Genomic DNA, 20,443 nt, shown 5'->3' on the forward strand with positions numbered 1-20,443 from the left:
CTCTCTCCATTTCTCTCTGTCCCATCCAACAATGACGACATCAATAACAACAATAGTAACTACAACAATAAACCAACAAGGGCAACAAAATGGAATTAAAAAAAAAAAAAATCTACCATCAACACTGCCAACCATCCCTTGTACGTCCTTTCTCAGAAGTGTCATCGCCTCAACAATGCAAGAAGAAAATGATTTTCGCCTAACTAATTCTCTATCAATAAAGAGTCTGCTGACAGTAACTTGGCACGATGATTTTAGAACAGGATACAGTAAACACCATTTCTATACCAGCTCCAGTTTATAGACAACCCTGCCGTGTTACATAGTACTTTCAGAGCAATCCCAAACTCCAGAGAAGGTGATCTCATGCTATGTTTGGATGCCAAAATAATCAGTGTTCTGTGCCAAGGCACAACTGAACTCACAGGAATGAACTTTTCACTTATTTTCCCTGGGGGCAAGATAACCATGCTAGATATTACAGACACATCAGGTAACTGAAACACACTCAAAGTAGACTGGGAGCCCTGAAAAGTGACTGATTATGTCAAAACTCCTTTCTTATTACACAGACATGATGTTCCAAAAACATCAGTCAGCAGAGATGAGGAGAGTCATCAGTTGTTAGCAATACTGTTCTTGAAGACAGCAACAGAATCTTACCGTGGGCATCTGATATCCTGGAATCATCTGTCAGTTTACTCTGGACTATCAAATGGCACCAACTATTTCTCGGGCCATACCCACAGGCAAAACTTCACACAAATGATCAGTTACACACTTCTGAAGCCAACGAGTGACACTGATACTCATTCGGAAGCTGCCAAATGGAGAGTGGGTATTTGATTCAAAGGAAAACCAGTGGCGATTGGAGATAGGTCTGCTGAAGCCACTGCCAGCCGAGCTCCTCGTCACAGGCACTGGGCCAGGCACCAGGAGCAGCTCAACCCTGTGTCATTGCAGCCCCACTCCCTCGGCGGCGGCTGCCCCTGTGCGAGGCCATGCAGGCTTTTATGCAGGAGTTAGGCAAAAGAAAAAGGCACTGAAGTTGAAGCAGAACTACTGTTTTCCCCTAAGGACAAAGCAAATCAATTCAGTCAAAGGACTTAAGGTGTCTGGCTAGTTCAGAAATAAAATCTTAGAGGCATTAATTTCACATAGCCCATCAGCAAAGAGCTTCTTCCTAAGATGAGCGCTAAGCTTCACCATGATGGTGCTGGCTGGGCTGCAAATGGCCTAGTGCAGGCACCTGGATCACTGTTTTGTTTTGTCTTTTACTAGGTCGACTTGTGTGCTTTGAGTCTCCACTCTTTAAAGTGTACGTTCCCTGAGCACAGACATTTTTCCCCAGCTCCCTAAGTCTCAGGGGCCTACAGCAAAGCGTGGTATATAGTAAGCACTCAATAGATAAGTGACGGAATCGATTTACGGATAACACAGCCTTGCTCAATTTGATTCTGTTAGCAGACTCAAGCAATAAATTCTTGCCATCACAGCATGCTGAAGACGATAAGCAAGCTGCTTTTCTGGTTGAAGATTTCTCCGCGTGGTTTGAAGACCTCTCGATCTCTGACCATCGTCTACAAACTCAAGCTGCTTTTTAGGTTGTTTTGTTTTGTTTCGTGTAATTATTATTTGGGGGGGGGGTTTTTTTTGCCATGACTCAGTGCTGGCATGGCTCCATCATTCCTTACAGACATGATTTCCCCTGCCCCCTTTCTCTTTTATCTCTGCTAGAGGTGAGATGCAGAGATAGGGAGAGACAGAGGGACACCTGCAGCACTGCTGCACCCCCCACAGGTTGGGACCTGGGGCTTTCACCTGGGTCCCTGTGCATCGAAACACTGTGCTCGAGAGGCCTAGCCGCCACCCGGTCTTTTTTTTTTTTTTTTTTTACTTTGAAAAATAAAACCACTGTGCTCAACCTTTTTCAGTTTCTAGATTAGGTTCTTGGCCAGTTTGGAATACAATAGAAGAATTCCATAGGTTAATTTGTAACATCTGTCTTAAATATGATTCCATTTTATTTTTCGTTCCCATAACCACATAAAACAAAAATAGGCCCATTTTAAAATGGGCTGTTGGATTTCTGGCCCCCAATGAAGAATGTGGAGGAAGCTACTACAACTGCCTTCAGTCTTACCTTGCTGCTCCAAACCCTGAGCTCCTCTCAAGCAGTGCTCTCAATCTTTATGTCTTCCAAAAGAGAGGCTTCTACGCATTTTTTTTTCCTTAACCACTTTCCCACATGAAAGTTTAATACCACAGATACACCAAACATCTCTGTCGTTCCTCCTCTCTATTTCCCCCTACCTTCTTGACTTCTGGCTGTCTCTACCCAATAAATAAAGATTAAGAAAAGAAAAAAGAAACACATTATGGCAGGCAATAAAAGTCAGTCACAAAAGCCCATGTACTCTATGGTGTCACTTCTATAAAATGTTCAGAAGAACCAAATTTCTAGGGACAGAAAGTCAATTACTGGCTGGTCTAGAGGAGGAAGGAAAAGTCACCAGCTACGGGACTTGTTCTGGAAGTAATGAAAATGTTCTAAAAATGACCTTGGTGATGGTCTCTCATAGTCGTGAATATACTTAAACTCAATGAATTGTAGCCTTTACATGGGCTAATTATATAATACATGAATTATACATCAATAACACTGTTATTTCATTTTATTTTTTGATATCTGGCTTCTTTTGCAATAGCCATAAACAGCTGTGCTAACTTCAGAAGCAAGTCCCATTTTTACATATCTGTGGGTCTGGAATCATGCAATCACAACTTTTTGTCTCTGAGCTTGCTAACCATCTGGATGAAACTATACTCCCTGTTATAGTTCCACTGGGCCTGGAGGCTTAATAGCTTCTCTTGGAGGCTCTGTGAAGCTTCATTCAAAAAAAAAAAAAAATGTAGGACACAAGATTCTCTTCTAACATGAAGAGACCCCAAGACAAAGCAGACACTTTCACTTTCAGTTCTCAGCATGAGTCAGTTCAGAAGAATTTCTATACTCTACCTTCTAAAAATAGAATTGCCAGTAAGGAGACATATCAGTTGTTCTGTCGGTAAAGTCGATATTTCCACAAATATAAATGATTGAAATGCTCTATCTATAAATCACCTTATCTCAGTGCCAGCTCTGAGTTGACATTTATTCAGGGATGTACTTACGATCAGATTTAATCTTAAAAGACACAGTCCAAGCCTTCAAGGTCTAAAGGGACAAAGAGACACAGAAAAATAATTTTAAGATAATTTCACAAAATGTCCCCAGTGTTCTTCTGTTCTGGCACTCAGAAAGTAAATGGAAATTTTCTGTTAATCATCTATCAATTTGATTTGCTCTTTCTAAATCCCATAGAGGGCAGTGCCCAGAGCACCAACAAACTGTCCTGTCCAGTAACTCAATGAAAAGGCATAACATGCACATGAAACCCACATGCTCAATCTCTGCTCAAGTCCACCTGGTCAACTACACCCAGCTGAGGCTGGCAGGGAGCAACTTAAGTGAGGAAGACACTCAAGTTGACTCTGCCTCACCCCTTCCTCCTCCTCATCTGAGCTCTTAGCTGACACCTGGGGGTTAATGCTTAGAAGGAAGGAGCTTTCAGATGCAACTTCTGGTGAGACAGCATTCTCCTCCTATCTCCAGAGAAGATTAATTTCACAAAGTCAGAAGAGCCTACCACATTGACCCAAATGAAACGCATCTTCCTGGTAGGGTCTTTATAATTCCAGGGAAAGAGACTAGAAGAACTGAAGAGGCAGGGGGGCCAGGTGGTGGGGTATCTGGTTTGCACTACACTGTGCAAACAACCCAGGTTCAAGCCCCTGGTGCCCAGTTGCAGGGGGAAAAACTTCAGGAGTGGTGAAGCAGGGCTGCAGGTGTCTCTGTCTCTCTCCCTAGCTTCCCCTCTCCTCTCAATTTCTGTCTACATAAAAAAAAATTTTTTTAAAAGAACGTAAAGTTGATAGAGGCCTTATAACCAGCATCTCCTGGTCACCCATCATATGGTGCTGCCATGGTCATACTGAAAGTTCCCATTCACGGATAACAGAACAAACTTCTGTGGAGGGCATGACATCACTGTCTCATTTCATCTTGTGAATAAGCATCATCTTGGGACCCTTTTTATTGATTTATTTTTTCCTTTTTGCCTCCAGGGTTATTGCTGAAGCTCGGTGCCTGCACTACAAATCCGCTGCTCCTGGTGGCCACTTTTTCCATTTTATTGGATAGGACAGAGAGAAATCAAGAGAGGAGGGTGAAGCAGACCTGCTTCACTGCTTGTGAAGCGACCCCCTCATCCCCCGCAGGTGGGGAGCCGGAGGCTCGAACTGGGATTTTTACTTGGGTCTTTGCGCTTTGTACTAAGTGTGCTTAACCTACTGTGCTACTGCTCATTCCCCAGTGGGCCCCTTTTGATATGTGCATGTATGTAAGTATGTACACAGGTATGAGTGTGTGTGTACATATACAGGGAGTGACCACGGGCTTCCTGTGTTCACAATACCACCAGAGCAGCCTGGGATGCCTAGCCGATTTCTTTTTTTTCATGTTTTATTTATTTTCCCTTTTGTTGCCCTTGTTGTTGTATTGTTGTAGTTACTATTATTGTTGTTATTGATGTTGTTGTTGTTAGACAGGACAGAGGGAAATGGAGAGAGGAGGGGAAGACAGAGAGGGAGAGAGAAAGACAGACACCTGCAGACCTGCTTCACTGTCTGTGAAGCGACTTCCCTGCAGGTGGGGAACCAGGGGCTCGAACCGGGTTCCTGATGCCGGTCCTTGCACTTCAGGCCACATGTGCTTAACCCACTGTGCTAGCGCCGACTCCCCGATTTCTTTATAGAGAGAAGAGACAAAGAGAGGAGAGAGACACCTTCGTACTACTCCACCCTACATACAGTCCCACCAGACTTGGCCATGGAGCTCCCATGGTGCAGGGGCTCAAATCCAGGGTTCCACACTTGCTATGGTGTGCCCTCTGCCCGGGTCTCCTAATCCCCTCCTCACAACAATCAAGTTAAAGGCAGAGCTGAGGAGCTGCCTGCAGGATGACAGGATGGAACCCAAAACTCTGGCTCCAAAATCCACCCGTGTCACGGTCCTTTAAATAATCCCAGACAAGCAACTTGACCTCCAAAGTGGGTGCCATTCAGAGATGATCTGTTGACTGAGGACGGTGTGAATGGGGCATGTCCTCAGTGAACTTAGATCACTGCAGTTACAGATTTAAATGCTGGCTTTCGAACAATCAAAGCGACTCCACGTGAAAAGTCTGCAACCCCAAAACAAGGTGAAGTACTGAAGATTCACTGCTGCAGAAGGCAAATCAAAACAGAATGAAGATCGAAGGTTCTTATTCGTCTTGCTAGAAATGAGTACACCTGGAAGTCAACTCCTCAAATAACTTCAGTGGCTCTCTGCCTCACCTGAGAAGCACTGGTCCTCCCAGAAGGGTCGTGGGAGGGAAAGGTGACCAGAGGGCTCTGAATTCCAATTCCAACAGGACCCAGACAGAGAAGGGGAAAAAGAAAGAATAAATGGGGGCAGTCAGAAGTAGTAGGTGTGACTCAGAACAGAAGAGGATACAGAACCACAGAAAAAAAATTATAGATATCAAATATTAATAGGCAGTTATAGAAATAATAGTCAACCCATATCTGCAATCTTGGGAGAAATACCGCAGTTTCCAATGGAGGAAGAGGGGACACAGAACTCGTGGTGGGAAAGGTGTGGAATTACACCTGTTATCTTATAATTTTGTAAATCAATATTAAATCATTAATCAGATTTTTTTTAAAAAGAACCTCTGATCAGCTACCAACAGTCTAATAATACTGTTCAAAACTAATCTATACTTGTAAGATTAAATAAGCCTAAATACTAAGACAAACCAAGGATTAAGATTTTTTAAAAAGCCACCCCCAAACAAGTTATTATGCCACCAGAAATTCTTAATAATTCAAGGAAGAGAATACTAAAGATTGATTTAGATAAAAGATTTTTCTTGGGGGGGTGGGAGGTGAGGGACTCTGTCTCTGTCATGAGGAACTTTCTCTCACATGAAATAAATAAGCATCATGGTCCTGGAGGCGACACAGTGAAGGAGGTGTTGGACTCTCAAGCATGAGGTCCTGAGACCGATTCTCAGCAGCACATGTGCCAGAGTGACGCTTGGCTCTATTCTTTCTCTCCTCCCATCTTTCTCAGGAATAAATAAAAGTGAGCATGTCGCCATGTGCAAGGACCCTGGTTCAAGCCCCTTGCCCCTACTTAGGTGGGGGACTTCAAAAGCAGTGAGACAGTACTGCAGCATCTCTCTTTCTTCCCTTTGCCATCTCCCCCTCCCTCTCGATTTTCTCTGCCTCTATGCAAAAAGAAAGGAAGAAAGGAAGGGAGGAAGGAAGGAAGGGAGGGAGGGAGGGAGGAAGGGAGGGAGGGAGGGAGGGGAAGAAACTGGCCACCAGCAATAATGGATTCATTATGCAAGCACTAAACCCCAGTGATAACCCTAGTGGCAATTAAAATAAACAAATAAGTAAAATCAAGGAGGGGAGAGAAAAAAGAAGGGGGGAGGAGGAGGAGAAGGGAAAAAAAATAAGGACATAAATCTTAAACATTTGATTTGAGGAAATGTCCTGGCCATTAAAAGTTTTAAGTGTTAACTGGATTTTTTAAAAAAATTTTTTATTAGGGAATTAATGTTTTACATTCAACAGTAAATACAATAGTTTGTACATGCATAACATTTCCCAGTTTCCCATATAACAATACAACCCCCACTAGGTCCTCTGTCATCCTTCTTGGACCTGTATTCTCCCCACCCTCCCCCCCACACCCCAGAGTCTTTTACTTTGGTGCAATACTCCAAAACTCCAGTTCAGGTTCTACTTGTGTTTTCTTTTCTGATCTTGTTTTTCAACTTCTGCCTGAGAGTGAGATCATCCCATATTCTAGAGTGTTAACTGGATTCAATAAGCATATAAAGTCCACATTGAATAGAAAAGTTAAGATGATAGTCAAATGCTCTCCCTTCTCACCGTGACCCACATTAACATCCTCTGACTAGCGACATCAATGCAGTGCGCCTGAACGTCGGGCCTGACTTCACATCTGTTTTCACCTCTTTAAATTAACTTCAGTTCTACTAAGCTCTCTTTCACAGTCTATATACTTCCAGGACGCCTCCAAGCTCTTAAAGGAGCATTTATTTCAAAACAAAACAGATGCCGGCCTGATGACACTGTGATAATTTTAAGGGCACTGAGCAGAAGTCAAAGACAGGGTGACAGACAACTTCACAGCAGAACCCAAACTGTAAGATGAGAAAGCAAACATTCCCCCCTACCCCCACTGCACCCGAAAATGAAAATCTTCAGTTTCCTAACTGGTCTTCACGTGCGAAGTAATGTGAAGGAAGGTGTTCTTACAAAGAGAAGAAAGAAAGAAAGAAAGAAAGAAAGAAAGAAAGAAAGAAAGAAAGAAAGAAAGAAAGAAAGAAACCAATTCTGTAGTTGTCACAATTTCTGTGGAGATTTCAATTATTTTCTGTAGAGATTTCAATTCATTTTCTGTGGAGATTTAAATTTATTTCACAACAACAGTGAAGATTTAGATGCCATCTAGCTATCTGTACGACAAACATTTGAGGCCTCTGGTCTTGAAGTTCCCTAGAAGGGGCCCACTGTGAGCATGTTCCCCAGAGGAGCATGTGAAGCTCAGTGACCAGAGAGAAGGCTGATGGCAGGCACCACTGGGACTCCACTGGAGTGGAGAAAATTACAGACATCACACCACAGTTTGCCCCCAGGAGTCGGACACAGGCGCTCCTTCACCTTCTCCAAGTCCACTTGCTTAGCACCCAGTTCTCCCAACAAAGCCAGCCACGGGAAGAGATGACTAACAAAAGGAAATGGCCGGGAGTCGGGCGGTAGCACAGCAGGTTAAACGCAGGTGGCGCGAAGCGCAGGGACCGGCATAAGGATCCCGGTTCGAGCCCCCAGCTCCCCACCTGCAGGGGAGTCGCTTCACAAGTGGTGAAGCAGGTCTGCAGGTGTCTATCTTTCTCTCTCCCTCTCTGTCTTCCCCTCCTCTCTCCATTTCTCACTGTCCTGTCTAGCAACAATGACATCAATAACAACAGTAAATACAGTAATAAATTTAAAAAAAAAAAAAAAAAGGAAATGGCCTACGTAGTTCTTGTGCAAACCACGTTCAAGTCACCTGGGGAAAATGCAGATATGAGGATCTGAAGGCTAGTCAAAGCTCTGATTTCACCATGTGTTAAAAAACGCTGACAATGCCTATTCCACGGAGATAAAATAAGGTGACCTCAGTCATGAACCTAACACTCACTGACTGATGATGTCAGTGGAAGACATGGTCACGTGTCAGTTTTAAGAAATACAATTCGGGGGTCGGGTGGTAGTGCAGCGGGTTAAGCACATGTAGCGCAAAGCCCAAGGACCGGCGTAAGGATCCCGGTTCAAGCCCCCGGCTCCCCACCTGCAGGGAAGTCACTTCACAGGCGGTGAAGCAGGTCTGCAGGTGTCTATCTTTTTCTCCCCTCTCTGTCTTCCCCTCCCCTCTCCACTTCTCTCTGTCCTATCCAACAACAAAGGACATCAACAACAACAATAATAACCACAACAAGGCTACAACAGCAAGGGCAACAAAAGGGAGAAAAAAAATGGCCTCCAGGAGAAGTGGATTCATGGTGCAGGCACTGAGCCCAGCAATAACTCTGAAGGCAAAAAAAAAAAGTAAGAAAGAAAGAAAGAAATATAATTCATCACTAAATATACAAAAGGAAAAAAAAAGTCCCTGTCTCCACTGTAGCTTCACACAGACAAAAGAAAAACAATCATCCCATATGAGCTTTTACCAGCAAGACCAGCCTTTCACTGAAGAAATGGGTGGAGAGCTTCCCTCATCAGCATGGCACAGTATTTAAAACAAATTACAAGTCTAGCAAGGTGATGGTCAGAACTAGCCTATTATATGCAGTCGGGTTTTTTGGCATTCCTAATAATAAAACATGTTTGCCTATGCACACAGCCAAACCCTGACTGCAGCTATCTTAGTCCCAACCCAAGTGATGCTGTAATACATACTAAAGTAAGAAAAAAAAAAAAGCTATAGCAAGAACTCAATATCCCGGCTCCCGTGCAGAGGACTAATGTTTACTTTGCAGGCTAGAGATAAGGACGGGCAATAATGTGGAAAGAAAAGTCTGCTGCTCGATAAAATGCAGTGGCCCGCGTGGATTTGATCACCAGGAAGCATCAAAATCAAAAGGCAGAAAGAAAAACCACGCAGAGACGAATGCCAGAAGTGTCTGTGCTAGACAAGCACATAAAGAGAGAAGTTGCTCCCATCTTCCAAACATCTGCATCGACTTGAAGAGCAGTCACAGGCTTCACCTGTGTGTCTGCATTCCGCCCCGCAGTCCCAAGAAGGCAGAACCTGGGTCTCTGCATTGCTGGCGGATGCAGGCATGAGGTCACACTTCAGCAGGCAGAAGAGTCATTCAGTCTCAGGCTGAGTCTCGTAACACAAAAGGCAGCAAGCTGAAGGCCAGCGTCTCAACAGTGCAGCCTAAATGCCCACGGTGGGCCACAGAGAAGGCTCGGCAGGTCGGGCACGCGTCTCGGAATGCCAAGCGCCACCACAATGGGGGCTGGGGGTCTCTCTCAGTCTGTCTGAATGAAGGAGATGGCCCTGGTCAGGGGAATCGCTCTTGTGTGAGATCCTGGTCCTACAAACAGAAGAAGGAGGAAGAAGAAGAGGAGGAGGAGGAAGTAGAAGGAAATGGAAAAGGATTAGGAGGAGGAGAGGAAGAAGAGGAAGAGGAGGAAGAAGAGGAGGGGGAGGGAGAAGAAGGAAAAGGAAGAGAAGGAGATTAGGAGGAGGAGAGAAGAAGAGGAGGAGGAAGAGGAGGAGGAGGGAGAAGAAGGAAAAGGAGAAGATTAGGAGGAGGAGAGAAGAGCAAGAGGAGGAGGAAGAGGAGGAAGAAGAGGCGGTAGAAGAGGAGGAGGTAGAAGAGGAAGAGGAGGAGGAAGAGGAGGAAGAGGTGGAAGAAAAGGAGGTAGAAGAGGAGGAGGTAGAAGAGGAAGAGGAGGAGAAGGAAGAGGGGAAAAGACAGAGAGACACCTGCAGCCCTGCTTCCCCACTCATGAAGCTTTCCCCCTGCAGGTGGCGATGGGGGCTTGAACCTGGATCCCTGTGGACTGGATGTGTGCGCTTAACCAGGTGCGCCTCGCCTGGCCCCTCTAGGTCCACTTTAATCAGGACTTCAGACAGGACGACCGTTAAGTGGCACATTAGACAGAATAATCAAGGAGTAGGAGATAGTTCATTCATCAAGTGTCGTATCGGGTGTAAGGTCTTGGATTTGAGCTTCAGTCAATGCACTAGGAGAAGCTCCAGGGCTGATGAAATAGGACTGTGCTGTCTCTTCCTCTCTTTCTAGATCACTCTCTCTCTCTCTCTCTCTCTCTCTCTCTCTAAATATGCCTGAAATGAAAAGAATGAAAAAAAAAAAAAAAAGTTGGCCTGGAGTATCAAGTATGCAGCACCACTAACAACGACAACAAGCGCAAGGACCAGGTAAGATCACCACCAGCGGGAAGTTGAGAGCAACAGGAGACAAGGCGGTCAGGCTGCCACAGCCCCAACAGGCTGCTCCAGGTCAGTCTGTTCTTCAATAAAACCAAGACAAACATTGTAAATCGGAGTTAATTTAAAGGAAAATGTGGCAAGAATTGGTCAGGCCCCAGACCAAAAGCAAAGGGAAAGATTAAGAAGATGATTTCTACTCAGCAGCTAAAAAGAAAGATTTCAAAGTGAGTGAGCAGGTATGTCTCAGACAAGACAAGTGTACACTCACTAGAGTCACAGTCCTGCAAAGGGGGGGGGGAGTAGCCCAGTGGGCAGAGGACAGGACTCTGCAGTTAGTTTAGAGCGCATCTATGGATTCACACCAGAGTGGTGACTGTGGTGTTTTTTTTTATATTTTTGTTTATTTATTATTGGATAGAAACAGAGAAATAGAGAGGGGAAGGGGAGATAGAGAGGGAGGCAGAGAAACACCTGCAGCCCTGCTTCACCACTCATGAAGCTTTCCCCCTGCAGGTGGGGGCCAGGGACTTGAACCCGGCTCCTTGCGCACTGCAATGTGAGCGCTTAACCAGGTGCACCACCATCCCCCCCCCTTTTTTAATACCAGCACACTGCTCAGCTCTGGCTTATGGTGGTACGGGGAATTGAACCTGAAACTTCAGAGCCTCAGGCAATAACTATTAAGCTTTTATGAAACCTTCAAAACAGTCACTCCCGCCTCTACAAAAGCCCACGGGAACGGATAGCTTTGCTGTTTTTCTCTGATCCTGGCAGAAGGTCTAGTGTGTGTCCGCAGCTATGGGAAATCTGGCTTTTAATTGGAAATCCGTACCATCACCACCATGAGTTAAATACTTTGAAAAATAAAATGTGCTTTTTGTTAAGAGCTGGACAAAAGAGCCCATTCACAGAAGACCACACACTGGACACCCTATTCCTCTTGGAAGTCCAGAACTGGCAAATCTATGAAGCTGCAAAGCAGATCAGTGGCAGCCTAGAACTAAGGGCAGGACCCTAGGTGGGTCCACGGAGAGAGAATGAGCGGCTATAAGTGGGTTTGGAATTTCTCTGGAGGGTGATGAAGACCGTCCAAAAATGTTTCTAGAGATAACCCTAAGCAATCCTTAATAAGGATGAACTGAAAACTGTTGACCAGTAACTTCACATGGGATAACTGTACAGCAATTCCTGAATTATTATAATTCCCAAAAGACAGTGCCAAGGAAAAAAGTGAACCTTTAGTGTAAGGATCCCGGTTCAAGCCCCCAGCTCCCCACCTGCAGGGGAGTCACTTCACAGGCAGTGAAGCAGGTCTGCAGGTGTCTGTCTTTCTCTCCCCCTCTCTGTGTTCCCCTCCTCTCTCCATTTCACTCCTCAATAATAACAACAATAATAACTACAATAACTTAAAAAAGGGCAACAAAGGGGAAAATAAATAAATAAGAAGAAAATGAACCTTATAAATGCACAAATAAGTATTCTGACTTGAGAAACTTCAAAAATAACTTCCTGATGAAAATGATAATTGAAAGATTCAAGTTCAGGTGGCTGGGTGGTGGTGCACCTGGTTGAGCCATCATGTTACAATGTGCAAGGACCCAGGTTCGAGCCCCCAGGCCCCACCTGCAGGAAGAAAGCTTCACAAATGGTGAAACAGGTCTGCAGATGTCTCTCTGTCTCTTTTCCTCTCTAACTTCCCCTCCCCTCTGGCTGTCTCTATCCAATAAATAAAGAATACAAAAAAATTAATATTTAAAAAAAGGAATTCTTAAAAAAAAAATCAAGTTCAAATAAAAAGTCATCACTTTGACAAATCCAGGATGATATACTAGAAAGTCATCTTTTCTACATTGAAAAAAAAAATTAAGCATGAAAAAGTAAAGGGTTTTTTTTGTCTGTTTTGTTTTTTTCCCAGAGTACACCTCAGCTCTGACTCATGGCGGCAGGGGAGACTGAGGCTGGGGTCTCTGCTGCCCCAGGCCCGAAAATCTTCTTGCATAGCCAGCAGACTGTCTCCCCAGCCCTAAAAATAATTGCACGTATTTTTCAAAAATTCTTTCTTACAATTGACCTCAAGTTACTAGTAAATACTTCAAAGAGAAAAACAAAGGCTTGGGGTTTTCCCAACAATTATATCAAGTAATTACATGATGGATATCTGTGTTTCAGTTTCTTATTATAAGCCATGAGAAGCAAAAGATTATGTATGCCTTAACAATTACAGAGCAGAAGGATGAGATTCTAAGTGTGAGAATCTAACAAGAGCCCCAACAGAAAGAGAGATGCCCTCTCACTTGAAATAGAGATTAACTACCCACCTACTTCTTACAGTTCTTATTCCCCAACACCTTTCCTCATTATTAAAGCCACTGCTGACTTTCCACTGAACTAGAAAACTTACTTGGTTGGAGCTCCCCAGTGACTGTCAGCTACTCATCAAAAGTTACATTCACTATGTGTGTCAGACATTCCAATGCACCATCACACCACCAGTGGTGAGCACACCCAGATATCCGCCGGAAGCCTGTGACCGACCAGCTGTGTAACTCAGAGGAGCGCAGTGACTCAAGTCCCCGTGTGGATGGGAAGAACCAAGAAACACCAGCATGTCGCTAGACTGCAGTTGTCCCCAAAGCACCATCTTTAAAAGGAAAGAGACTGGCAATCGGCAAATATAACTACTTCTACCTCGTGAAAAGACATTTTGAGACATTCAAAACACCACTCGCTGAAATGCAAGGGGGAAGCTTGCAACACACTGACTTGCATCTGAAACTTCCAGTGGTTCCAATATATACCGAACATATTACACCTGCCTATCAGCAAGACCTAAAGCAGTCAGAAAATATATAATAAACAAATACTTAGGAGTAGATATTTATATATTCTCCCTAGTGAATTTGACCTGTTTGGTCCTAATTGTTAGCTGATTCAAAATATGGTAAGTAGTCTAAAGTAGGAAAGACTTTCAGGTAGGAAAGAGCCTTTTTTTTTTTTCCCTACTAGAATATCCTCCCACCTAAATGAAACTGCTCTGGCCTGAAGCTACTTTCCTACAGAACTGAAGAGCCAGGCAGCACCCAGGGGTTCCAAAAGCATGAAGCCCTCTGACACTCTTGGGAGAAGCCAAGATGACAGCCTCTTCCAGAAGGTACCAAGGAATCAGAATGGAGCTAAGAGAAAGCTTTTCCATGTACCTGGAGGAGAAAACAAAGCAGCAGCCTTTGGGGGCAAATGCCAACATCCCCACACTGTTTTCTGGCCTTTCAGTTCATTGGTCAAGAGATCAGAGTCGGCCATAAGGGGGCAGGTGACCCGGGTCTACTAGGCAGAAATAATTCTACCGTTATAGGATGTGACTTTACAAATTTTAACTTGTTTTTCATCATCTGGTTTCAAGATTTGTGAGAAGGGGAGAGAGATCTCTCCCATCTCATGCATGAGGAAAATGAAGCTTCTCACAAAGGTTAACAGACCTGCCCACTGGCAACCTTGACCTTCTCACGTACACGTGAGCTGGTATCTCATACCCAGAGGGGACGCATCCGTTCTTCACTCCTGCGCAAACCTGCTGCTCCTGTCTTCGGTAAACCGCCTCTCTCCTGTCCCAGCTGCACAGGCGGAAAACCTCTCCTCTGTCACATCTTCTCACCCTACGATTGTCCAGACTGCGGCCACCACTTCCCGTCACCTCTGCACCATGCACAGTAGCAGGGGAAATGCGTGAATGGAGGAGAGCTGGGGTTTCTCTTCCATTCCTCCTCCCCACCCCACCCCTAGGACAATGGAGACATGGAGCCGAGATGCCCACTAAGTAGAACCTCACCCGTACGGCCCTGAGTTCACCTGCTGGCATCCTATTAATAAACGGGTCAGGGGCTATGGGACTGCTTTGACACCTGGTGGTGGATGGTAAAATCCAGAATTAGTCAGAATTCGCTTTCCAGAGCCTTGCAGAGTGTGTGTGTGGATGTAGAAGAAAGCAAGATCTGAAAGCCTTTAGGTGGGCCTTGAGAAAAGCCTTACACAAAATTCACTAGAGCTAGTTTCCTTTAGTTTTGCTACTTAAAAGAACACTTGATAAAACAAACATTGCCAAGACATTATCTCCTTGGAAACCAGAAGGCAGAATTATCTAGTGTCTCTTCCTTCCCCTACAGAGAGAATATTTAACACAGAACTATTTTCAAGATGTATAACTATAATTGCTTCCTGTCAGAAACAAAATAGGTGACCTCTGACTACAAGAAAAAGCCAACCAGTGAGAGGGTGCAAGTCTAAAAAGGATCACATTTTTGTCACCAGAAGACAGGAGCAGGGACCAACCATCTTTTTTCTCACTGCAAGCAGCCACCAGCCCGTGACATGCTGTGGAAGCCAATACTTCCAGGAGGTAAGCAGTTGCTCCTTGGAGACAGCCCCTCCAAGCAGACACAGATTCACTTCACCACCATTAAGCAAATCTCTACGACAAATGTAAGAAACTTCAACTTTTCTCTCCAAACATCCTTTCAAATAATACGCCGAGGCAGAACTGTCCCCACAGCTGTATTACAGAGCTCAGAAAGGGCGACTACAGCGGCCTTAAGAACTTACTGAAGCAGTCGACGTGACGCTCTGCTTCCCACCTCTCCTTCAGTTCCTCTGATACAATCCGCTCCAGTTGGCTTTCTGTGCTTTGCACATCCTAGAAAACAAAACGGAGCTGTGACTAAGTGTCCTGTTTCTGTATCTGGCCCACTGCTGTGCACCGAACAGATACAGTGAATCAGAAACCACTGGGCCACAAATGGAAAAAAGGCAATGCTGTATCAAGAGGGGAAACACACCAGCAGTGACAACTCTTGTGTAAGTGATACTACTCAAAGTCTCTACCTAGCTCCTGCAGGTTTTCCTTAAAGGTCTCCCTACAGCACTCTGGTGCACCTAACACTTGCTTCCGCATACTGATACCCACTGAGACATCCATTCAGCTAAGATCAAAGCCCAGCATCATTTTTGAAGCTTTCCCAAACCACTGCATTAAGTCTCTATAAAAGTACTTTATAAGGCAGCAAGTGTTAGACAGACAGCTCTTACAGTAATACTTGCCATTTAAAGTGTCACACCTCACTCTTCAGGTGTATTTAGTCTCCTCCTCGCACCCACCCACACCCCCTCAAAAAAACTAAAACAATAAACCGTCTAGAAGACAGGAAGAAAGTTCTATCAACATGAGAATTAGCACTAATTTCTTGAAAATCAAAAGGCATAGATAACAAAAGCAAAAAAGCAAGGGCAGCGATAAGTAGCATAATGGTTATGCAGAGACTCTCATGCCAGAAGTCCCAGGTTCAATCCCCCACACAGAGTTGAGCAGTGCTATGGTTTAAAAAGGAAAAAAAAAAAAAATGTTAGAAAATATTTGTAAGACATATATCTGATAAAGAGCTAATTCACAACTTACTGGCAAAGAAAGAAAGAAAGACAGAAGCAGACAAATGGTTCTGCATCTAATTAAAACTTTAATGCACTAAAAAAAAAAAAAAAAAAACCACAATCAACAGAATGGAGAAGGTATTCTATAGAAGGAAGAGAAATATTTGTAAACATGTATACAATAAGGGGTTAACAGTCACAGTTTAAACAACGCCTGCAACTCAACAACAAAAACTCAACTGACAGGTCAGGCAGCAGCACGGTGTCTAACACATGTCACCATGTACAAACACCCAGGCCTCAAGACACCAGCCCCCACCTATAGGCAGGGGGAAGCTTCACGAGAGGTGAAGCAGGGCTTCAGACGTCTCTCGGTCTCTCCCTCTCTAGTATGCCCTCTGCTCTCAATTTCTCTGTCCAATCAAGTAAAAAGAGGAAGGAAGGAAGGAAGGAAGGAAGGAAGGAAGGAAGGAAGGAAGGAAGGAAGGAAGGAAGCCAGCAGGAGCTGTGGATTCTTAGTGTAGGCACCAAGCCCCTGGAGATAATCCTGGTGGAGAGAGAGAGAGAGAGAGAGACAGAGAGAGAAATTCACTGACTGAAAAATACACAAAGAACTTAAATAGGCACTTCTCCAAAGGTAATATCCAGATGGCCAACAAGCATATGAAAGACAGTCACCATTACTTAGCAGAGAAACAAAAGTCTCTCAGAATGCAGGACTATTCACACACAATGCAATATAATCAGGCTTTAAAAAGAAAATTCTGTGGTCCGGAAGGTGGCACAGTGGATAAAGCAGTGGACTCTCAAGCATAAGGTCCCAAGTTCAAGTCCCAACTCCACATGTACCAGAGTGGTGTCTCGCTCTTTTTCTCTCTCTCTCTCTCCCCCTCTCTCTCCCTCTCCCTCTCCCTCTCTCTATCTTTCTCATGAATAAGTAAATAAAATCCTTAAAAAAGAAATAAAGAAAAAAGAAAATTCTGACTCAGGCACATGTTTGAGCTTTAACAACATGCTAAATGAAGATAAGCCAGATATGACACACGTGTATAATTCCACCTACATGCAAGGGGTCAAACTCAGCAGTGGTTGCCAGGAAAAGCAGAGTTGTTTGGAGGGCGTAGAGTCAGACGGTTAAGGAACCAGTGGTGGTGCACCTAGCAGACTGCACAAAGGCGCAGGTTCAAATCGCCAGCCCCCACCTATAGAGAGAGACATGCACAATCATTGGAACACTGTTGCAGGCGTCTCTCCTCCTGTCTCTCTCCCTCTCTCATTTATTCAAAACAGAAAGGGAAAAAAAAGTGGCAACAGAAAATGATGGGGCTTTACAGGCACCAAACCACAGAAATAACGCCCCCCCCCCCCCCCCACACACACACACAAATTATGTTCCCCATCCCCACCACCAGGGCTTCACTGAATCTTCTCCCTGCATGGTTCCACTGTTCCCAGGAGACTTTTCTTTCCAGATAGATCATGAAAGGCAGAAAGAGAGAGAGAAAGAGGAGGAAGTGATGGCCAGGGACTCAACCCCAGGTTCTCACACATGGTGAAGCATATGCTTTGCTCACTGAGCCATCTCCTGGCCCTACGAGCAGAAGAAGAGTGTCACGGTCCAATTATCAAACTGGAGTTGCATGTGCTGTCTCCACTAAAGGAATCTAGAGCAGCCAGATCCTTGAAGCGCTGGCAGCCACTCCCAGTTGTCTTCTCAACTGCCTTTTTTAGCCAACTGGACTCCACAGAGGACTAGGCAGGCTATCCATTTTGCCCGTCCAACATGAATTTTTGACAGCCCCTCATGAGAGAAAGTGTTCAAAAGGATTGAGTGCCAAGTGCCTTATAGGAGAAATGGGTGAATCGTGCAGACACACCCCAGGGGGGAGATGTGAAATGTGTACCCCTGTAAAAAAACAGCCTCTCAATAAAAGTAAATTATAGGAAATAAATCGGGGGCAGGCATAGATAGCATAATGGTTCCACAAAGAAACTTTTATGCCTGAGGCTACAAAGTCCCAGGTTCAATCCCCTGTACCACCATAAGCCAGAGCGGAGCAGTGCTCTGGTAAAAGAAAAAAAGAAAGAACAGCAAAAAGAAAATGATTCAACTACACACTAACCTTCAAGTCAATACTGAGAAAAGCGGCCAATATACCGTTTACTCTAGTAGAATATACACTTGACCCCAGTAGAATATACACTTGACCCCAGTAGAACATACTCTTGACCCCAGTAGAACATACTCTTGACCCCAGTAGAACATACTCTTGACCCCAGTAGAATATAGCCTTTACCCCAGTAGAATAAACACTTTACCCCAGTAGAATAAACACTTTACCCCAGTAGAATAAACACTTTACCCCAGTAGAATAAACACTTTACCCCAGTAGAATAAACACTTTACCCCAGTAGAATATATCCTTTACCCCAGTAGAACATACACTTTACCCCAGTAGAATATATACTTTGTCCCAGTAGAATATACACTTTACCCCAGTAGAATATACCCTTTACCCCAGTAGAATATACCCTTTACCCCAGTAGAATATACACTTTACCCCAGTAGAATATACACTTTACCCCAGTAGAATATACACTTTACCCCAGTAGAATATACACTTTACCCCAGTAGAATATACCCTTTACCCCAGTAGAATATACCCTTTACCCCAGTAGAATATACCCTTTACCCCAGTAGAATATACACTTCACCCCAGTAGAATATACCCTTTACCCCTTTACCCCAGTAGAACATACCCTTTACCCTGTCCAGGGAGCCAGATTAGAGCCCTGGCCAACCATATGGGAACTTCACGCAGAGGTGAAGAGACTCCATGAGCAATGTAAGCAGGGAAGCAGGGCTAGTCTCTTCCTTCTGCCTCTCCCTCTCTTTCACTTGCTATCCCCCCCCCCAAAATGTACACTGGGCTAGAGTCTCTTCCTTCTGCCTCTCCCCCTCTCTTTCACTTGCTACCCCCCCAAAAAAATGTACACTGGAAGAAGTGGAATCATGCAGTTTTGCATAAAGCCCCAGTGAAGTGCTGGTGACAAAGAAAAAGAAAAAAAAAAAAAAAAGACTGGGAGTCAGGCAGTAGCGCAGTGGGTTAAGCGCAGGTGGCACAAAGCACAAGGACTGGCGTGAGGATCCCGGTTCGACCCCCTGGCTCCCCACCTGCAGGGGAGATGCTTCACAGGCGGTGAAGCAGGTCTGCGGCTGTCTGTCTTTCTCTCCCCCTCTCTGTCTTCCCCTCCTCTCTCCATTTCTGTCTTATCTGACAATGATGACATCAATAACAACAACAATAATAACTACCACAATAAAACAACAAGGGCCACAAAAGGGAATGAATAAATAAAATTTTTATTATTTTTTATTAAAAAAAAAAAAGATCAAGAAGGTGTTTTTTATGTTTCAGAAAGAAGAGACACATGGTCATAGCAAGTCACAAGTTTCTTACAATACTGCAAATACTGCTTTCCTCTGCTCACAAAATACACATAGATGACGCAAGCAAAAAATAATTAAATTGGGTGGAGATTTTTTTCTTTCTTTATTTCCTTTTGTTGCCCTTGTTGTTTTACTGTTGTAGTTATTATTGATGTTGTTGGATAGGACAGAGAGAAATGGAGAGAGGAGGGGAAGACAGAGAGGGGGAGAGGAAGACAGACACCTGCAGACCTGCTTCACCGCCTGTGAAGCGACTCCCCTGCAGGTGGGGAGCCGGGGGCTCGAACCGGGATCCTTATGCCGGTCCTTGCGCTTAGCGCCACCTGTGTTTAACCCACTGTGCTACCGCCCGACTCCTGGGTGAATATTTTTTTAATTATGTTAATTGAGGGGGCAGGGTTGGTGGTGCACCTGGTTGGGCACACCTGTTACAGTAAGCAAGAACCCAGCTTCAAGCCCCCAGTCCCCACCTGCAGGGGGAAAGATTCACAGATGGTGAAGCAGGTGTCTCTCTGTCTCTCTCCCTACTCCCTCCTCTTCTCAATTTCTGGCTGTCTCTATCCAGTACACACAAGTAAAGATGACTTTAAAATCAAAGAAAAAAACATTTTAAATTACTGACAACTAAATACCTATTGTTGTTGTTGTTGTTGTTGTTGCCACTAGGGCTTAGCCACTCCTAGCTGATGTCTCTCAGATAGAGAGACAGAGATGGAGAGAAACAGGAAAGAAATCACAGCTCCAAAGCTTCCTCCAATGCGGTGAGGGCTGGGCTTGAACCTGGGTGGCACATATGGCAGAGCAGCAAGCATCCAAGTGAGCTATTCTGTGAGCTCACAGCTATGTACCCACAGGCATTTCTCTGTGAGTACTCCCTCTTCCTGAAGGAGGGAAATAGCTCCATCAGCAGCTGCTTCGCTGAGAACAGCGAGTGAAAACCAGTT

General features: G+C 44.6%; 1 protein-coding gene across 1 annotated transcript in view; it reads right to left on the bottom strand.

The window, feature by feature from the left end:
* SIPA1L1 (signal induced proliferation associated 1 like 1) overlaps window positions 1-20,443 on the bottom strand; it is a 322,776-nt gene that overhangs the window by 291,168 nt on the left and 11,165 nt on the right. Inside the window, exon 2 of the mRNA XM_060174201.1 lies at window positions 15,227-15,317. The gene's annotated coding sequence lies outside the window, so the exon portion shown is untranslated. The remainder of the gene's footprint in view (window positions 1-15,226; window positions 15,318-20,443) is intronic.

Source organism: Erinaceus europaeus, chromosome 16 (genome assembly GCF_950295315.1).
Source record: "Erinaceus europaeus chromosome 16, mEriEur2.1, whole genome shotgun sequence".
NCBI lineage: Eukaryota > Metazoa > Chordata > Mammalia > Eulipotyphla > Erinaceidae > Erinaceus > Erinaceus europaeus.